Source organism: Leguminivora glycinivorella, chromosome 3, assembly GCF_023078275.1.
Source record: "Leguminivora glycinivorella isolate SPB_JAAS2020 chromosome 3, LegGlyc_1.1, whole genome shotgun sequence".
Lineage (NCBI taxonomy): Eukaryota > Metazoa > Arthropoda > Insecta > Lepidoptera > Tortricidae > Leguminivora > Leguminivora glycinivorella.
In genome coordinates, this window is record NC_062973.1 from 22,389,785 (window position 1) to 22,408,317 (window position 18,533).

At 38.1% G+C, this 18,533-nt stretch overlaps 2 non-coding genes across 2 annotated transcripts; both read left to right on the forward strand.

The window, feature by feature from the left end:
- Positions 1-2,266: 2,266 nt before the first annotated feature.
- Trnad-auc lies at positions 2,267-2,339 on the forward strand. The gene has a single exon. It is a non-coding gene; the product is annotated as a tRNA-Asp (tRNA).
- Positions 2,340-2,564: 225 nt separating this feature from the next.
- On the forward strand, positions 2,565-2,637 carry Trnad-auc. Its single transcript has one exon. It is a non-coding gene; the product is annotated as a tRNA-Asp (tRNA).
- The last annotated feature ends 15,896 nt before the right edge of the window (positions 2,638-18,533 follow it).

The window sequence follows — 18,533 nt, forward strand, 5'->3', positions numbered from 1 at the left end:
GTTTTGTTTATATACGTACAGGATGTAAATTTTAAACTTTGGTGAGACATATTCCAATCCATACCAGCAGTATAAATGGGAAAATTCGTGAGACGTCTGGTATATCCGTCTTCCACGGCAAAACGGACCGACGAATTGACGTGATTCTTTAAGTGGAGAGTTGGAGATAGTTAAAGATATGGAGATAGCATACCGCAACTTTCGAAATTAATGCGAGCGAAGCCGTGGGCAAAAGCTAATATTTAAATAAACCTAGTCTTGCCATAAGTTCTGTCACAAATGTTTTTGACGGATAAAATTTGAAAGAAAGGCCTATTAAAGCGACGTCGGAAATGTGATTGTGATTTTATAGAATCCTTGATTACCTACTTTGGGATTGTCGATAAACGTCAGCTCGCAGAAAAGTAAACTTCGTAAAAGGAAAGAAAACATTGTGTATTCTTATGTATTCACGTTAATCTGTCGACGTCAATTGGCAACAGGTTTCGGGTAATATGGACCCATCATCAGGCATGAATGCTCGCGGCTCGCCTTTGTGCACGTGTGAGTACATCCGTATACTTAAATATTAAGGTGTAAATTTATTTGTATCTTAATATTTTACAGCAGTTTGTACCTCAATGTGCTTCAGCGATAAAGGAAAATTAATATCAGCGCTGGTTCATACATTATTTATAAGGTAAATTTCCTAGCATTTGGTGAATATTGGGAAGTAAAACGTGTTCCATATTTTAATAAACAAATTTACCCTTTACTGAGAAATATTGATACATGAAATAAAACTATGGAAACGGATTAAATCGCGTATAATGAATTTAAAATACATCCCGACGTTTCGAACTCTTTACAGCGTTCGTGGTCAACGGGTGACTGAGGAAAAATTAAAATGTGCAAAAGCTACCCACTTACAAGAAATATTAACGAACCATGACCACAAATAATATAGATTTCTAAGGCAGGTTCACACACTATTAATAAAGCCAGTTATACAATATTCAAAAAATTTTACCATTACTCTGTTAAAAAATAATTAACCAATTAATCTACACAAAATTGACAAAGAAACAAACTGCAAATGTCCAACACCATACAACACAAATGCCTCACAGCCTTCGTCGTGCTTGTTCCATTATCAGATGTACTACTGGATCCCAAGCCGGTGGTAAAGTAAAGCCATCCTCTCTATTAAAGTTTGGATATTTCTTGATCTCAATGGCCTCTCGCAACATTCTGGGATTTCTGGGTATATATCGCTTCTCCTTAGCGAGAACCAGAGGCTTGTCAAACTTTATAGCATGATTGACTTTATCCATGACATGTTCAGTGACAATGACATGTACACTCCCGCGCTTTGTACAGGCTAGACTGTGAGTGCGGGCTGTCATATGTGGGACAGACGAAACGAAGCATTTCCACACGGGTGAAGGAACACATAGCGGATGTCAAGCACCGTCGGCAAAGGTCTGCAGTCTCTGAACATGTCATGGATAAAGTCAATCATGCTATAAAGTTTGACAAGCCTCTGGTTCTCGCTAAGGAGAAGCGATATATACCCAGAATGTTGCGAGAGGCCATTGAGATCAAGAAATATCCAAACTTTAATAGAGAGGATGGCTTTACTTTACCACCGGCTTGGGATCCAGTAGTACATCTGATAATGGAACAAGCACGACGAAGGCTGTGAGGCATTTGTGTTGTATGGTGTTGGACATTTGCAGTTTGTTTCTTTGTCAATTTTGTGTAGATTAATTGGTTAATTATTTTTTAACAGAGTAATGGTAAAATTTTTTGAATATTGTATAACTGGCTTTATTAATAGTGTGTGAACCTGCCTTAGAAATCTATATTATTTGTGGTCATGGTTCGTTAATATTTCTTGTAAGTGGGTAGCTTTTGCACATTTTAATTTTTCCTCAGTCACCCGTTGACCACGAACGCTGTAAAGAGTTCGAAACGTCGGGATGTATTTTAAATTCATTATACGCGATTTAATCCGTTTCCATAGTTTTATTTCATGAGTAACTATCGCGGTAACCGAAGACAATATTAAATATTGATACATTCATTTTAACACGTGTCTCTTGTAGCAAACAATAAATATAATACTATGGCAATCATTTATTCACCGACTTTTAAAAATTACTTACTTACATATTGATTTTTAAATTTAAAAGTGGAAAATGTCTGCCTTGGGTGAGACTTGAACTCACGGCCTTTGGATCGATACTCCAACGCTCTGCCAACTGACTCTCTGACTGGCTGCTCTGTCTTGGTGGCTCAGTTGGCAGAGCGTTGGAGTATCGATCCAAAGGCCGTGAGTTCAAGTCTCACCCAAGGCAGACATTTTTCCACTTTTAAATTTATTCTAAGCCTAGTGGCATCGATTGCAGACGTTTCTGCTAATCAGAAGTTAAAATTTAGCATGGTTAGCGCATCGTAACTGGTGAATTTCCAATATGACTTGGAACTCCGGTAGCCGTTTAAGAAGTTTAACACTCTTACGGTAGATGTCGCTACGGGTCCCATTGACCTTAGTAGTGGAAAATTTCGCTGGCTTGGTTGAAGTCTTGGTGGCTCAGTTGGCAGAGCGTTGGAGTATCGATCCAAAGGCCGTGAGTTCAAGTCTCACCCAAGGCAGACATTTTCCACTTTTAAATTTATTCTAAGCCTAGTGGCATCGATTGCAGACGTTTCTGCTAATCAGAAGTTAAAATATTGATTTTTATTCACCAGACGCGATATTTGCGACTTTTGTCATCATCAAGTGTGATAATCGACGCCAATTACAAAAACGACGTGACGTGGTGGACGATGATGAAGTTTAATATGAAATCTAAAGTAAGAATGATCTTTTTTTAAATTTTCTATAGAAAAGAATTAAACTTCGTTTGAGGAGTACAATCTCTGTTTTAAGTGTTCGTGTTACAGAAAACACCCGGTTTATTTAACACTAAAGCGCAGGTAAACTGGCAAATAAACAAGTGACAAATAAACTTATCATAAAAACATGTAAAATCCTTTCCGCCAAAATTTACTTACAACCGAATGAATTATCCCCTCTAGCCGTCCTAGCTGAAGTGACAATCATTAACACTACGTGCCGATCATAACGCAGTCTTGCTCTTTCGCGCCACTACAGAAGAGCGATAAGGAGAACTAGCTACGCTACGCTTACGGATCGTAAGCGATTGTGACGTTACCTAGGCACCCAGATACAGTTAAGCTGCGTTTTCAGTTTCACTTAGTGTTCTGAATGTTCTGAGCGAGCATTCGTTTGTTCGTGCACCGATAAAAGTGAAACAAGTTTAAAAAAAAAAAATCATTTTTGGCACAAGCTTTTATCGCCGACTGTACCTTTCTTTGAACAGCCATAGTCTCCTACTCTCCGAGACCTTTCTAAAAACCCCTTACTCGATGGGATACGACGTTTCATGACAGAGTTCCTATGATCACCTTTCTGCTCTATCATCAGATCAGCTCCATGATACCATAATATTGCATTGTCACGTGATTTACATGTGTGCAAAATTTCAGCTCAATTGGAAACCGGAAAGTGGGTCAAAAGCTTGTACGTTTTGACGCACACTAACATACTAACAAGGCAAGTTGAATAAAAGCTTGTAAAAATCAAGTGTTTTCATTTGCGTACGAACGAACGAATGCTCGCTCAGAACCGTTCAGAACACTAAGTGAAAACGCAGCTTTAGTGTTTAGTTTATTCCTATTCGTCGTACTCAGCATAGCCTTTGAGCCAGCTTCGAGGCATTCCGGCTAATTACGAAACTTTCCGAATGAAATGTCAATGGTGACCGCTTAGTTATTTTACTGGATAGTAAAACGGTGCCTTTGTAAAGACTTGTATTGGAGTTTAGTTCCCGATAAATCAACTACACTTTCAGCTAGTTGATGTAGTAAACTGGATAGACAAATAAGACATTTAAACAGATTAATGTTAAAAGCCTTGGTGCAAAGTAGTGGTTTACTTTTGCGATATAACTTAAGAGATTATTAATAATTTATACCAAATAGTAAAAATGGAAGGAGAAAACTCCATTTAATTGATTAATCACGGCCGAAAGATTAAAGAAATAATAATTTAAAAAAAATAACCGGCCAAGGTGCGAGAAGGACTCGCGTTGCAAGGGTTCCGTATAAGGTACAGTGGGGCAATTTTGACTGGGGGACAAATGCAACTGCAACCGCAGTCAGGATTTGCTATCCCTAAAGCTAATCAGTAGTACGGTAATTTTTGATCCGTCAAAATAAGCCTAATTTCTTTTTAATCTAAATCGCTGTGGGTAAGCCTTGTGCAATTAAAGCCGCCTTTGACGGGCGATGCCACGCTTCATTGACCAATATCGCGAGCAATCCGGCCGTGGATCCGTTCATTCTAAATTTTCAGAAGGATTTGCCTGGCGCAAAATTTTGATCTCTCAAAGAGGGCACTTATACTAATTTATGATTTTATTGAAATTTAAAATTTTGCGACTAATAAACTAATGTTATTCGGGTTCTTCTCGTAAATAGACGCTATGTACAATAATTTCAGTAACAGAATATAGTAATATTGACTCAGAAAGTAAAGTTGTCTAGTTTGACCTACGGTTGAGTTTCGAATACTTTATTTTTTTATACCAAAGTCACCGTTAAAGTTCTAGAAACCTAAACAATTATTATTGTAATTTAATATTGAATAAAGTCAACTAGCTTAAAAACCAAACAATCAACTGTCTTAGAGATGGATAAAGCCATTCACTCTATTTCGATTTCCTCAGTGGAGCCTTTGGCAAGGGTCTGAAAGTTTCAGGCGTGAAAGGTGTATTCCGAGACGCATTTGGTGGAGGTTTAGTTGATGCCATATCTGTGGAGGCTGCTGAAGTAGTTGACAGTATCGTGGAAGTGTTATTCTTTTGTACTCAGTAGGCAAGCTAGAACCAAAACAGGCCAAGAGCGTGTCGGGCCACGCTCAGTGTAGGGTTCCGTAGTTTTCCGTATTTTTCTCAAAAACTACTGAACCTATAAAGTTCAAAACAATTTTCCTAGAAAGTCTTTATAAAGTTCTACTTTTGTGATTTTTTTCATATTTTTTAAACATATGGTTCAAAAGTTAGAGGGGGGGGACGCACTTTTTTTTCCTTTAGGAGCGATTATTTCCGAAAATATTAATATTATCAAAAAACGATCTCAGTAAACCCTTATTCATTTTTAAATACCTATCCAACAATATATCACACGTTGGGGTTGGAATGAAAAAAATATCAGCCCCCACTTTACATGTAGGGGGGGTACCCTAATAAAACATTTTTTTCCATTTTTTATTTTTGCACTTTGTTGGCGTAATTGATATACATATTGGTACCAAATTTCAGCTTTCTAGTGCTAACGGTTACTGAGATTATCCGCGGACGGACGGACGGACGGACAGACAGACATGGCGAAACTATAAGGGTTCCTAGTTGACTACGGAACCCTAAAAAAGCAAGACTAATTGTACTAAGGATAGTTGAAACAGCCTGATTCAAATCCCCTCAGCATAAAAAATCCTCCCAACCGTTATAAAATTCCGACCTAAACACAAACCACGAGAAAATACTTGCACGATCACTATTAATTCAATTGTTTGGTTAATAAGCTTTCGAAATATACATAACACAAGCCCAAACATCGACACACAGTAAAATAATAAGTAGTTTTAAAAGGCGATTATCCGATCCGATATCGGATGTCGGACCGATATCCCATACATTACAGGTGCCATCTTGGATTTTTTCTATTGAAATCCTTCCGACATCCGATATCGGATCGGATAATGTGAAAACAGACTAACGGTTATACATTCCGCGAAATGGACGTTGTTTCAAATCACCTCTGTTTCAAAACCCCTCGGTCTCCCCTAGTTTTAATAGTTTCTTACAATATTATGTAAATATAATGAATGAATCTACGGTCGTACTCACGTTATTACGGTGTCTACGGCGTTTAGCCGCCGCGTGAACTCCTATATGCCTGAAGAGGGGCCTCCGAATTAGCCCGAAACGTATATATACGTTATAATAACGTGAGTACAACTGTAGATTCATTAATTATTTGAATATGTCTCACGAAAGTTCATGTAAATAAATTACTTTTCAAAAAAAAAATGAACGAAGTTGACGAAAAAAAGTGCGAAAAAAAATAAAACCGCCTTCAAAAATAAGCGCGTTACAAAACACGGAGAAACTAAAAAGCCAAAAATAATAAACCTTTCAATTCAGATTTCTTATCGTATTGCAATAAGCTAAACATCCAAATTATAAACAATTCAATTATTTTTGTAGTCGGTACCAGACCTGTTCGTCGCCTTGCTATTGCCTGTTTGACCCACCCAACCATACACAGGCTGGTACCGACTCCAAAAATAATTGAATTGTTTATAATTTGGATGTTTAGCTTATTGCAATACGATAAGAAATCTGAATTGAAAGGTTTATTATTTTTGGCTTTTTAGTTTCTCCGTGTTTTGTAACGCGCTTATTTTTGAAGGCGGTTTTATTTTTTGTTAAAAAGTTTATTTATTTGTTGATTTTTAGTGGTTCCTAGTGATATTATATGTATCAGTCCGAATACATGTACAGTAGTGAAAGAATTATCCTTTAACTCCTAACCATTGAGGAGTTGACCTTCCATCATCAGCTCAGTTGATTTTTAGTGGTTCCTAGTGATATTATATGTATCAGTCCGAATACATGTACAGTAGTGAAATAATTATCCTTAAACTCCTAACCATTGAGGAGTTGACCTTCCATCATCAGCTCAGCCACATAAAATTATTACCATCAGACGTAAATACTGGTGTACCTTTGAAAAATATACTAAAAACATTACATGTGCCTATAACATTTGAAGAGTTCCCTCGATTTCTCCAGGATCCCATCATCAGACCCTGACTTGGTGCCAATGGGACCATCTCGGGGTTATACCGGTTCGATCAAAAAAAAAATTTTGAAAATCGGTCCACGATTCTCGGAGATATCGAGTAACATACATACAAAAAAATAATAAAAAAAAAAAACATTCAGTCGAATTGAGAACCTCCTCCTTTTTTGAAGTCGGTTAAAAACATAAAAATAATCTTACCTACAAGTACAGAAGCAGTGTCAGAGATAATATCTAGTGTCCCGCGGGTGGTTCAGTGCCACACTGAGGAAGAAAGTCTATAAATCAAGGAGCAGAGTATAATAAATTTAAGAGGAAGACTATTTCGGATATTTTTGTAAAATCCGGACGGACTTCGATGCGATTGGTTTCTTTCAAGAATCGTCGATGCCGGTCCTATTTTTGGTGTGCATTTATTTTCAACTTATAAAATTAGATATATTATTGGATTAGGGTTATATTTGATTAAGATTCGATTATGAAGTTACATTTGAGTGTGCACGGGATAACGTCCCACTTTGTCGATTGCTATGAAGACGCCTTGTCAGTTTATTCATATAAAGATACAAATAAATTTCGCGTTAATGGTAACCGACAAAGTGGGACGTTTTACTAAACACACTCACTAAATTATGATATGAAACTTAATATGAATGCCACTAATATAAATATCGGTCTGGTTATATAATATACTTTAAAAATAAGATCTAGATCAGATCGGATCAAATTCAAAGAACGCCTCGAAAGAAACTACCAGTCTTTACAGACTGGCACTAAACAAATAGAGATTGTCTATTATAGAAAAAAAAACGATTTGACATTTCTGATTACGAATTGCACAGTTTTATGACTTTTGGCGAGTTGTTCATCCGCTACTATTCGATGCTGATATATCGCGCCTGAAACTTGAAGCGCTGGTAGCCTAGCAGTAAGTACGTGCGACTTTCGTTCCGGAGGTCGCGGGTTTAAACCCCGGCTCGCACATGTCGAAATTTAATTTGATATTTGCCAGTCGCTTTTCGGTGAAGGAAAACATCGTGAGGAAACCGGACTAATTGCAATAAGGTCTAGTTTACCCTTAGGGTTGAAAGGTCAGATGGCAGTCGCTTTCGTAAAAACTAGTGCCTACGCCAAATCTTGGGATTAGTTGTCAAAGCGGACCCCAGGCTCTCATGAGCCGGGGCAAATGCCGGGATAAGGCAAGGAGGATGATGATGATGATGATTGCGCCTGAAACTTATTTTCGACGTACTTATATTGATATTATAATGAGGCCAATTATAACAGTTGCCTTTGTCAATTTGGCTACGTAACCTTAAAAACGAGAAAAAGTATTTCAAGTTCATACTCGATCACTATATGAGCCGTCATTGGATTGTGAGAATGGGCACGTCAAGCAAAAGAGTGATGTGCGTAATACGTCAAGGGGCAATGACACCCTTCCATTTCCGTGGCAACATTTTTGTTTGTAAATTCGCTATGATGAAATATTCATGTCACATTTGCACGCAGATTCGAGCGATCAGCCAACTGTGAAATAATGCAAACAAGATAAAGTTATGACATCTCTAGTGGGCTGAAAGCGATTGGTGCCGCTTACTGCAATTTATCTGCTTTGCTCCGTTCTCTGAAGCTTTACATGTCGTGTGTTCTTTGATCTTGTTATTTTATTGTTGGCAATAAAATGTCAAGTTGTTTTGATTTTTGAGCAGACTAGTATGAAATTGTATATTTATTTACTCTCAATCAAAACCAATGACCGCTTTTAAAAGTTATTTGTAATGAAAAAGATCCTAAGTTGTTTTAAATAAATATAGGCATGTTTATATAAGGTAGAAGTACGAATATTTTAGCATATCTTCACATATAAAGTACTAAGCTTTGCACGCTATCAAGTATCGTTTTCTAAAATATCAATTGAAAAACCTACACAGTAGCATTGACCATCGTAAAATTTGTACCGATCTAATCCATCACCACCATGGGCATCATCATTTTAGCTTTTAATTTCCCACTGCTGAGCATGGTCCCTTCGTGTACACCACTTATACAGGTCCTGGGTCCTGGACTAGTCTCACCCAGAAGTGCCACATAGTTTTCCAAATCTCGTCCGCTCAACAAACCAACGTATGGCAGGCGCTTCCGAAATCGTATGACTAATGACTATCCGGCCCAATCCAATCAAGCTTTACGGAAGGCAATTTTCACCTTCCCGTGGAAAAGCTGCGATAAACAATATCTTCGTGGAGACATCGACATAGTTCCAATCTAAATTATCGCTTAGTTTCGGCGCCGGCTAATTACAAGTGCCGTAACTCGGTTCAGGACAGGGTACGTAACCAAATGCACAAACGCTCACAATAGTATCTGTTTCGTAGCTATCTATATCTGTCGATATCGCTCTTGCGCATTGGCACAACAGAGCCAGACTGCATTTCTGTCAGCATCTGCACGGGAAGCATGGTCGTGCGATAGACGATAAAATATCAGGCCGTCCCTATCGCACTTACAAATAGTGCGATAGGGACGGCCTGCTTTTTTATCAACAATTATCCAATTGATTCGACTACGCAGCCGCCAGAGATCGTAAGGTATCTGAGGGAAAACGAGGAAACGCTACAACTAGCACTGAAGCACTAAGACGACATGACACGAAGGAAATAATTTCACACTACCCTATCTATTCTGAAAGTCATACCAGGGGCGGCTCACTCCGCGATTCTATCGCCGCGCTACAAGTACATCCTGGCGGCCGCGAGTTCGCGGCCTACTCAGGGGTGGCGCGCGTTCTCACGGAATGCACGTTCGCACTTTCTATTGTTACTTTACGTCGCGAGTTTTTTTAAGGTTCATATGCGATGTCCGCGTGTCGAATGGCTAATAATACTTAGTTAAATAGACATCATGAATAAAATAAATAACATAAGGACATTCTTACACAGATCTACTACTAATTAAGTCCCACGAAAAAGTTCAATAAGGCTTGTAATGTTGGAACTTGAACAAAAATATTTAAATACAGTATATAAACCTAGAAAGTACCCAAGACTTGAATATAATATTATAATATTTTATGTAAGTATTAATTAGTTTTAATCCATAGGTAACCCTATCGCCGGACGCCGCGCACGTGCGGCTCGTTTCTTTGTAAGAATTTTGTAGGTATTTAAAAGGCGGCATTTCGTAAACATCAAAGCAGTGGGCCTTCTGTACTTGTACTATTATATATTCTGTTGTCATACACAAAAAATTAATACATGCTACTTTTTTCCGTGTTGTGACGGGTACAGAATTCACACCGCCTTTCCTTGCGTTTGTGTCGTAGAAATAGACTGTGGGATATGGGGGGGGATATTGTAGTATGGTATAACAGTATGTCAATGCAATATCACAATAGGCTAGTTTCCTACTAGTCAAAACGATTTGCTTATGGAATTACTATGAAATACTGAGGATTTACGTCACGGTCAATTCATTTACTTTAAATTTTCTCTTTGACTTATTAAATAGAAATTATGTTTAAAAATAACTACTGTCCATATTTTTCTTCTAATTAGGTAGTGCTTTATTTCGTGCACTGCATAAAATATTTTAGTCAAGTATAGGAAACTAGCCTATTTCGTTTTCTGGGCCTGAAACTTGAGCAATTTCGTATGCTCTGCCTTTACTACCCCTTTTGGGAAATCAGGCTTGAGTTTATGTATAATATATGTATGATTTTTTTTTTACTACCTAAACTATTGATAACAGGAACAACACTCCTTGGCGCCGCCTCAGACAACCCTTACGACTTAATTTTTCTTTTAATAGTTCTTTATACACTTAACAGTCTATAAAATATGCTTTTATCCAGAAACGAGTTTCCATTAGTTAGTCGTGACTGATTTAATTGGTGTTTTTATGCTGAGCTTCAGACTTTTAGAGCAATAAAGTTTTATTAATCAAGTTGTTGGGAAATGATTGTTTGACGCAGTTTGCTAAATTAAAAACATGTCGTGTCTAGGACAACTTTTGATGAAGTATTCGTTGAGTTTAATTTTAAGTGAGATTCAAGTGACTTAGAGAGACACTAACGGCCTAGCCACGACATTGGTCTAAGCGCGACAGCGGTGAGCGGCAGGCATACGTGCAAATGAAAAGTCCCATCGCTGTGTCTCGCTCTAATGTATGGCCGCCGCTCACCGCTGCCGCGCTTAGACCAATGTCGTGGCTGAGCCGTTAGACTATAATAAGCTTGCTTGCGAGCATTATTCATTCAAATTATTTACGTAAAAAATTGTTGGTAATAAATTCTGGAATTCATCGATGTTAATGCATACCAAGATCTTACCTTTTGTTCAGAAAGTGGTACTGTTTCAGCTTCATGTAAACCCCTCATATTTGTACCATAAGTAATATTGAGGAGAAGTTTTGCTATTTCATTATTTATTTAAGTACCTTCGATTGGGTCCTTATCGATTGTCAATAAGACGCTATTTCCTTTTAGTTTCAAATTGAAATCATTTATATCTTTGACAGACAAAATGATACCTTTTGGTTGAAAATTTCTACTATTCATCCTGGTAATAAAGATTATAAATTAGAAAGAGCTGTTGTTCCCCTCAAATCGATTTATGTATGTAAAAATTTTACTACACTTTTTATTATAACCTAACCACGAAGGAAAATTAAAAAATTTTGTATAAATTTTAATATTAAGTAAATTACGACACAAAAACTTGCTTGCACCCCCGACCGCGACATAGTCGGACCGATTTTCATGAAACATGGCTAAGAACACTCCCGACTAACTCAGCTTTCAGATGAGAAAAAAACTAAATCTAAATCGGTTCATCCGTTCTCAACACCCCCAACCGCGACATAGTGGAGCTGGCTAAGAACACGATGCTTTCAGATAAAAAAACTAAATCTAAATCGGTTCATCCGTTCGGGACAGATGCCACAGACAGACACACACACAGACAGACAGACAAACAGACAGACAGACATACGACAGACAGACAGACAGACAGCAAACACTTCAAACTTATAACACCCCGTCGTTTTTGCGTCGGGGGTTAAAAAATGGGACGAGAATGTTTGTTGCTTTTTAATTTCTATTCTTTTATGCTTAAGTTCATTTTTAACCCCCGACGCAAAAACGACGGGGTGTTATAAGTTTGACGTGTCTGTCTGTGTGTGTCTGTCTGTATGTCTGTTTGGCTGTCTGTCTGTGTGTATGTCTGTCTGTGGCATCGTAGCTCCCTAACGGATGAACCGATTTGGATTTAGTTTTTTTTGTTTGAAAGCTGAGTTAGTCGGGAGTGTTCTTAGCCATGTTTCATGAAAATCGGTGTACTATGACGCGGTCGGGGGTTTTTTCAAAATTTTAATTAGTACTAGTACTAGATGCCCAGGCTGGGTAGCTACTCGTACTGGCAATTTATCCTACACGGATGATGAGGATAAGTGGTTTGTTGACGATCAGACGCATATTGTAATGTAAGTATGTTTATTCTTTTATAGATAGATAGATAGATGATAGATGATTTATTTCACGAAAAAAATTACAATATAAGTTTGCGTTTCTGTACAAAAATATAAGAATTCCCATCATGATCGTCATAAAATTAAAAACTTAGAGATAACAGGAATAATATTAATAATAAATCATCATATTGTGTCCCCCAATAAGGATCGTCATTTTCCAAAATTTAACAATAAAAACAAATTAATAAAAATTAAAATTAAAAATTATATATTACATATAGGTTAGCTTAATAATATTGTGCAAATAACTTAACTATTTTGTTCTTAATATAATTTAATGTTGCACCGCCTACAATTTCTCTGTTTTGCCCGAAGGTTGACTGGTAGAGAATGCCTTATAGCATTAAGTCCGCCTTATGTACAATTGTATTTTCTTTGTGCAATAAAGATTAAATAAATACATAAATAAATATTGATACAACGATCTGTTCATTAATTAAATGTCTCGCACGAGGGACTGCATATGAAGCTTTCAATCTGTTTTATTGACAGCTCGCAATGCAACATAGCCACCATAAGGGCCCATTTACACGGTGCGAGAACTCGCATGCGTTCATTGCATTGCATTATTTGATTGGTGTGCTGAATGTCTGTAATCTAACGGTCGGTCGGTCGGTCGGTCGGTCGGTCGGTCGGTCGGTCGGTCGGTCGGTCGGTCGGTCGGTCGGTCGGTCGGTCGGTCGGTCGGTCGGTCGGTCGGTCGGTCGGCCGGTCGGTCGGTCGGTCGGTCGGTCGGTCGGTCGGTCGGTCGGTCGGTCGGTCGGTCGGTCGGTCGGTCGGTCGGTCGGTCGGTCGGTCGGTCGGTCGGTCGGTCGGTCGGTCGGTCGGTCGGTCGGTCGGTCGGTCGGTCGATCGGTCGGTCAGTCGCACACACTTTCTCAAACTATGTTGGTACCCGCTAATTATTCTGTTAGCTACAAGACTTGTAATACTTGTATGCGTGATAAAGTAAAGATAAGACAAATCGAATACATTCTCAAGGGAGCCGATAAAACCGCCATTCTCATGCAGGCTGTGTGCCACGCTCTGTTGTTAATTTTCCTGTGTTAATGTAAAAGTAACACACGGAAGTTTCCTCCTCAAATCTGACGCGGCACGTACTACAAGGAGGCAGTAAATAAGTTAATAGCACTTATTTTGGGGCACGAAAGTAGGTTACTGGTTACTTAGTGGTATAGTTATTGAAATTATTACACAGTTATAAATGTTATAAGTTGCGACCGGTCTGGCTCAGTCGGTAGTGACCCTGCCTGCTAAGCCGCGGTCCTGGGTTTGAATCCCGGTAAGGGCATTTATTTGTGTGATGAGCACAGATATTTGTTCCTGAGTCATGAATGTTTTCTATGGGTATATAAGTGAATGTATTTATCTATTTAAGTATGTATATCGTCGCTTAGCACCCATAGTACAAGCTATGCTTAGTTTGGGTCTAAGTTGATATGTGTAAGGTGTCTCCAATATTTATTGAATTATTATTTATTTATAAATAAGTTAAAAACACTTATTTTGGGACACGTAAGTAGGTTACTGGTTACTTAGTGGTATATATAGTTATTGTAATTATTACACAGTTATAAATGATACTAGCGACCCGCCCCGGCTTCGCACGGGTACTATACCTACATGTAAACCTTCCTCTATAATCAATCTATCTATTTAAAAAAACCGCATCAAAATCCGTTGCGTAGTTTTAAAGATTTAAGCATACATAGGGACATAGGGACAGAGAAAGCGACTTTGTTTTATATTATGTAGTGATAAGTTGATTCTTAGAACAATATGAATTACTTGGTTTAATGATTGTTTATGTCTCTGGCGTGTAATGTCTGGTATTATGTATTTCCCATCACCGCACGGAACAATGGTGTTCCGAACCTTGGGAGGCGTGCGCGGGCCGAAGCCAAAGCGTAGAGGCCCTTTTGATACTTTAATGAAATGTATAACGGGTACACCGAGCGGATGTTGCCCTTGCCCGTATCATGGGACACACTCAGAGACAACACCATATTAATGTGCATTATTAATAAAAATGAATATGAATGAATTTAGTAACTATCAAAAGGATACATATTCATTGCTTTAAATTATTCATCAACATAAATAAATATGTAACATCATTAGTAACGCAACATTTTTAGGTATATGTATATAATTTTTTTTATAAATCTAAAATTTTGTTTTATTTTGTTTCAAATCCTCAATTGGATCTCATAAAATGGGTTATTTTTAGCTATCTGGCAACCCATGCACAGATTATGCAGAAAAGTGCATACATGCGTGGAAAAGTACTTGCCAATTGAGGATTTGAAACAAATTGTAAAATTAAAGATTTTAAATTTATAAAAAATATAATTAATAAAATGTACTACATCATTATTAGGGTACATTATTTCGAAAGTCACATAAAAACCATCATTATTTCCATCGTATCAAGATTCCCCTTTAGATTTTTTTTTTATTATAAATGGGCTTACTCTTGGCCACAGACTAGCCGAAGGCAAAGACGTGGTCTACGATGAGTGAGTGAGAGATGAGTGAGCTCACCCAGAAAATTACCCCAATGCACCCTACCTAAAAAAGCATTTTACAATATTCTAAACATAAATTAAAAATGAAGTGCCTAAGTACTATGGCAAGATTATCAAAACTCTACGGATTTAGCTTCCAGTTTCCTCGGTATCTTGGCGAGCCATGTTTATGTTCAAACTTCCGTGGTTCCCAAAACTCGAAGTTAGAAAATCTAAACTGATATTGTGAACAAAACAAAACAGAACATGATAAAGGTAAACTTGGGGCGGCACGTTCGTGCGATATCGCTGAAATATGACCGCTCTATTTATTCTAATTTTAACAAATCGAGGATGAATTAAACCGGACATCGTTAACCCTTTTGTGTGGATCCAATTTGTATGATATTGTATGTGATACACATTTGAAATGGGATAATTTAATTATGAACGGATTGGGGACTCGATTTGCACATTGCGAAAATTCAGTTAATTTTTATAACATATTTGATTAAAGTGAAGCATCATTAAACCGGGAACATAATGCAAAAAGGCCAGGCTACGTAGCCGAATGGCACAAACGCTCACGAAACGCTCTCGAAACGAAACGCTCATAGATATCTATCTCTCTCTCTTGCGTATTGGCGCGACAGAGCCAGACTACCTTTCGCGGCGTTTCGTTTTCGTCTCGCGTCCCAGAAATGCCATTCGGCTACGGTACCTGGTCAGATCAGAAGTACTCGAACCCGACGAGCGTGTATGAGAAATATTATGAAAGTGTGTGAAGCGAAAGTGGTTTGTCAGGATCGTAGCAAAAGGAGATTCGTGATCTCTGCCTACCCCTCTGGGAAACAGGCGTGATTGTATGTATCATTAAACTACATGTTCAAGAATACTCCCGTCATAAAGGCCGACCACACACCTTCAATCCTTCTCGTGTTTTGGGTGTCCATGAGAGCCGTTGATCTTTTACAATCAGACGACCCGTCTGCTCTTTTGCAGCCTATCTCATAAAAAAGTCTTAACATGCTGCTGTGTCTGGAATATTAGACGCGAGAAATTCCACTCATTGGGATTGTGTGTAAGAAAATAGGAAGTGCTTCGCGCGAATTGGCGGAATATGTACTGAGGGTGGAAACCGGCCGTACGTCTTAGGAGGGGTCCATTCTCCATACAAATCTGGTTTTTGAAGATAGAGTTTTTTTCAACACAAACTATTATTATTTTTATCTGTGTCGTACCGTTCTGATTTTTTTGATATTCTTATTTTTAAAGACGCTAGAACCCATCAAAAATTTCCAAAAACGGCCTTATTGTTTATGGCGCAAAAAAAGGTGTGGTATTCAAAATTGGTAACAATTAGCCAAAAAATCAAACGGTCCGACACAGATTATTTCATTGTTATTCAGATTCTTAAATTTTATTACGATTGATTAAGTTTTGAAGGAGGAAACAGTTGAGAGCGGAACCTCGAGTTGAAATTTTTTTCCGTAATATCTGGGGCTGCGGAATAACTTACCGAATATTTAGGTCACTGGTTTGCTCCTTGGCGAGTGTTCTCACTGACTTTGGTTTTAGTTGGATGAATTTAGATATTAATTTTAGGATCCTTTTAATTATATATGATTAACACAATCTTCGCAACACATGAATTTCGAGTTTTTTTTTCGTGACACTGACGTTACTGTCACCTTTTTCTTTATTTCAACTCCTTGTTGACAACACCCGACGAGGAGGCCATAATAGGTTTTTAACAAGAAGTTTTGAATTGAGGCGCAAACATTCCCCCGGCCTTGAAAGAAGTAGCTTTCAAAAGTTATTAAAATAAATAATTACGTAATAGCATCCTCATTGCTCAAAGAAATTAAAATAACATAAACAATTTAGGCCTAATACATAACCTAAGATTAATAACTAATATAATATATAATTACTGAGAAGGCAAAGGACATAATTTGACTAAAGGCCTTTTTAGTATGCCAGATTTTGTTTTAACCAAAGCAACTCTGGCAATACCATCCCTGCCTGGAATGAGCTGAGTTATAAGACCTAACGGCCATTGTAGAGGCCTGACATTTTCTTGAAGAATGATTACAACTGTTCCTTCCTTAACAGGCTTAGAAGGAGTATTCCATTTTTGTCTGGTTTGAAGCGTGTGCAAATACTCATCGCGCCACCTCTTCCAAAATGATTGCGTTAAGCGATCTAATAATTGATATCTTTGTAAGAGATGATCAGAGGTTACCTCCGCAATTGACGCAGCTGGGAGATAATTTAAAGGAGTAACATGAAGAAAATGAGCCGGTGTCAAAGCAGAAGGTTCCGAGGGATCAGAACTTAACACGGATAGTGGCCTAGAATTTAACAAAGCCTCAATTTGACTAAGAACTGTCATTAATTCTTCAAATGATAATATTTGTTTACCTATAGTGCGAAACAAGTGGGATTTGACACATTTGATATTACTTTCCCAACAGCCTCCAAAATGTGGAGCGCTGGGAGGGATAAACCGCCAAATTATTTGATTGGCAGCTAGTTCATTTTCCCAAGCTTCACGGTACTCATTTCCCAGAAAATCATGAAGCTCTTGCATATATGTGTTGGCTCCCTGGAAATTGGTTCCGTTATCACTGTACATATATTTTACAGGACCGCGTCTGGATAAAAAGCGCTTAAATGCCGACATAAAACTTGCTGTACTTAAGTCAGTTGCAAGTTCTAAATGAATGGCTCGCGTCGTGAGACACGTGAAAAGGCATAAATAGACCTTTTGACTCTTCACACCTCTACGTCGGACAGGTGTACAATACAAAGGACCCGCGTAATCACAGCCAGTATGTATAAAGGCCTTTTCAACTTGATTTACCCTGCATGCTGGTAAATCTGCCATCATTGGGCAGTTAGCCCTTGGCTTGATTCGGAAGCAATAATTGCATAAGTGAATCCGATGACGAATAATACATCTAGCTGCTATAATCCAGAACCGATGTCGCAGAATAGATATAAGAGCTTCAGGTCCTGCATGTAAATGGCGTCGATGATAATAATCGACCAGTAAGTTAATGATGTGATCACGACGTGGCAATAACAAAGGATGTTTATAATCGTAATCTTCATTAGAGTTACTGAGACGCCCTCCAACACGTAGGATTCCATCTTCAATAAACGGCTTCAGGCTTGTAAAGGCCTTTACAAACCCCTTCTTCAAGGTCGAATCTAATATATGTCTACTAAAATAAACTCTTTGTAGAGCTCGCACTATTTCCAATTCGGCTGCTATTAAGTCATCAGCATTAATAGGACCTATAGATATTTTTTTAATGAATTTCAAGATATAGGCAACTGTGCGTACATATTTAATCCATGAAGAGAATCGTTTAGACAATTCATAAATTATGTTATTTTTCGAACTATCACATGTCACTAAGGAAACCGTTTTTTCTTCAGGAACATTGACTTCATCTGGAATAAACGGCTGAACAGGCCATTCCTTTTTCGGAAACTTCATCGACGGAGGGCCTGAAAGCCATAGAGGATGATTTACTAGTTGAGATGGAGTTAAACCTCTGGACAGACAGTCGC